We start from the raw sequence: 3,824 nt of genomic DNA, 5'->3' as shown, positions 1-3,824 counted from the left end.
TTGCAAATGTAATACCGATCCACAAAAAGGGAAATAAAACTGAACCAGGTAACTACAGACCAGTAAGCCTGACTTCTATTATATGCAAACTTATGGAAACTATAATACGATCCAAAATGGAAAAGTACCTATATGGTAACAGGGTGCTGGGAGACAGTCAGCATGGTTTTAGGAAAGGGAGATCGTGTCTAACTAACTTGCTTGATTTTTTTGAGGATGCAACTACGGTAATGGATAACTGCAAAGCATATGACATGGTTTATTTAGATTTCCAGAAAGCTTTTGACAAAGTCCCGCACAAAAGATTAATTCTCAAACTGAACGCAGTAGGGATTCAAGGAAACACATGTACATGGATTAGGGAGTGGTTAACATGTAGAAAACAGAAAGCACTGATTAGAGGAGAAACTTCAGAATGGAGTGTGGTAACCAGTGGAGTACCACAGGGATCAGTATTAGGTCTTCTGCTATACCTAATCTACATTAATGATTTAGATTCTGGTATAGTAAGCAAACTTGTTAAATTCACAGACGACACAAAAATAGGAGGAGTGGCAAACACTGTTACAGCAGCAAAGGTCATTAAAAATGATTTAGACAAGATTCAGAACTGGGCAGACACATGGCAAATTACATTTAATAGAGAAAAGTGTAAGGTACTGCACACAGGAAATAAAAATGTGCATTATAAATATCATATGGAGATACTGAAATTGGAGAAATAATCTATGAAAAAGACCTATGAGTTTTTGTTGACTCAGAAATGTCTTCATCTAGACAATGTGGGGAAGCTATAAAAAAGGCCAACAAGATGCTCGGATACATTATGAAAAGAGTTGAATTTAAATCAAGGGAAGTAATGTTAAAACTGTACAATGCATTAGTAAGACCTCATCTTGAATATTGTGTTCAGTTTTGGTCACCTCACTACAAAAAGGATATTGCTGCTCTAGCAAGAGTGCAAAGAAGAGCGACCAGAATTATTCCGGGCTTAAAAGGCATGTCATATGCAGACAGGCTAAAAGAATTGAATCTGTTCAGTCTTGAACAAAGAAGACTACGCAGCTACCTAATTCAAGCATTCAAAATTCTAAAAGGTATTGACAATGTCGACCCAAGGGACTTTTTCGACCTGAAAAAAGAAACAAGGACCAGGGGTCACAAATGGAAATTAGACAAAGGGGCATTCAGAACAGAAAATAGGAGGGACTTTTTTACAGAGAGAATCGTGAGGGTCTGGAATCAACTCCCCAGTAATGTTGTTGAAGCTGACACCTTGGGATCCTTCAAGAAGCTGCTTGATTAGATTCTGGGATCAATAAGCTATTAACAACCAAACGAGCAAGATGGGCCAAATGGCCTCCTCTCATTTGTAAACCTTCTTATGTTCCTATGTTCTTATGTTCTTAAGACCATAGGTTGAATAGTAAATACCAAGCAGTCATATAAATAATGCCAGCTATAGCTTGAAAGCTAAGTTTGACCTGTTAGAATGCCAGCTCTGGTTACAACGCTGACTGGAAGGTATACTCAATATTTCACAATATCTCATAATGAAAAACATGTACAACATTCACTCATCGTGCTTTCCTATCATGTCAGTACTACACGTTTTTTTCAATATGGCCACTCTAGTGCCCTGGGAGTTTGAGATCTGTCCTCTAAATCATTGCAGGAAGAGCTATAAGCTATAAAAATAAAGAAAAAACATTACAAGTGTTCTGGCTTTTCTTTTCCGTACCACATCACGGATCGTTATGGCTGTGTTACCTGTTTGACAATGTGGGCAATAATCCAGACGCTATCAGTGCACTAGAGCTGCCACTTTGAAAAGAGCTTTGAAACAGATTTTAAAGCTATAAGTGTAAAAAGTTGTCAGGATGTTAACAAAGAAAAGAGAAATGACAGGTATGTTATGATAAACAGTTGCAGCGACGCGTGGGGACGTGTAATGCTATAATTTTTGGAACCCTGATATTTACTCTTTAAGCTTTTTCATCATTGGTTAACGGTTATCAAGAAGATGGTAGTTTAGTCTACTCTTGAGCATCTAACCATTCATAAACAACTCAAAGCAACGCTACTTCCTTTTCTGGTTACTGCACGGAAGCTGCCCGTGCATGACAGTAAAGTTTATTCTCTTCTATTTGAAACATTTTCCGCAATTATTTTTTATTTTCTAACACCCAACACACGTTCCACTGCAAACAAAGTAGAGTTTATTGGTACAGATACAAAAATGAAAGCAACACGATCAGCCAGCAGCAGCTACACTCTACAGTGTTAAAGAGGGGGCTTTGCAAGGATGCGAAGATTGTAACGCAACATGTCAGCTTGTAATCACCAAACAGCAGTCTTTGACAGGATACATCTGGTTCTGTTCTGTCTGTATTTGAAGCCCAGGTATAAGTGAGTATACTGTTTAATAGATCAAAGAGGGGTCCTTCACTTCAGTATATACTACTTTCACTTATTTGCAGGTTGACCTTTTATAACATTTTGGAGTTCCCTTCATTCCTACCTAACCTCAAACCATAACAATAGAGAATACCCATACCGGTCAAACACAGCACTAGCAATGCTATCATAGAACAACAGAGTAAAATGTATTACTAGATACAAATTAAATAGTATTTAATGTACTATTTCATGTATTATGCTACTATCATGTATTATGTACTTTTCACTGTGTTTAATGTATTATGCATTTTTTTTTTTTTTTTTTTTTACTGTATATCATGTATTATGCATTTCTCTGTATTTGAACAAGTATGGATTTTTTTGTATTTATTGCATCTTGTAAAGCACTTTGTGATGGTGGTCCACTATGAAAGGCGCTATATAAAATAAAGATCGATTGATTGATAATACCCGTTCCTGAGCATACTGCCGTTGATGTAAAGGATCAGCTCTTATCAGCTGGCAGCAGAAGCATTGGGCTGCTGTGCATTCCTCTGTGGGTAGTGCTGTGAATGTTGTCATCTGTGTGTAATTGTTTTTTCTGGCGTGGCCCAGATGAATTTGCTGGGACTTCCTGCTCACATGTGTAGGAAACATGCCCTGAGAGCTCTTGATGTGGTCTTAATGAGCATTTACTGCAGAGGAAATGCCATGCTAAGCAAAGTTCTAGGAGCTCCTTCCTTCCTACCATTTCTTAGCAATTGTTGCTGCGTTTCTCAAAAAAATTATGTCATAATCATAATGCAATTCTGATAAGTTACTACTGCAGTGGTGTTCCAGTGGCATATTGGTGAAGTAGCATGCGGTATACCTTTATTACTATTCCCTTTTAGATTACTTGGATCTGAGATTATATAGGTTTGAGCAGCCTGGCCAAGACTCCAGGCATCTTCCATGCCTACCACAGTGGGCAGTGAATGGACTAACTAATACCCCTGTAGACACCTTCCAGCACTTTGTGGAGCCTGTGCCACATTGGTATACTGTATTAGGCACAGTGGCCAGGCAGTGGATAGATTTATTTTAGAATTGTTGCATTGTAATTTAGAAATAAAAATTGAGACTGTTGTTTTAATGTTTAATGTAATTATCCACAGCAGCTTATAGAAGCTGCAGGAATAAATGGTATTCCTACAAAATGAAATGCAGTAGAGTATGTTGTCAGAGGATTCTGTATAATTCTGAGGAGCGATACCCTGTGTAGAACACTGGGAATGTCTTGCTGAGCAGGAAAGGAAAGGGGTGCTTGCTGTTTTATCCTTAACAAAACGATTCTGTGTGGTATATTTAACAAACTTAATAGGGTAGCAAAGGATAAAAAGTTCAAATACAAAACAGCTGGTCAATGTCCTACTTAACTGCAA

The sequence above is a fragment of the Polyodon spathula genome, chromosome 2 (genome assembly GCF_017654505.1).
Source record: "Polyodon spathula isolate WHYD16114869_AA chromosome 2, ASM1765450v1, whole genome shotgun sequence".
In the NCBI taxonomy this organism is placed as follows: domain Eukaryota; kingdom Metazoa; phylum Chordata; class Actinopteri; order Acipenseriformes; family Polyodontidae; genus Polyodon; species Polyodon spathula.
This window is presented reverse-complemented; position numbering follows the sequence as displayed.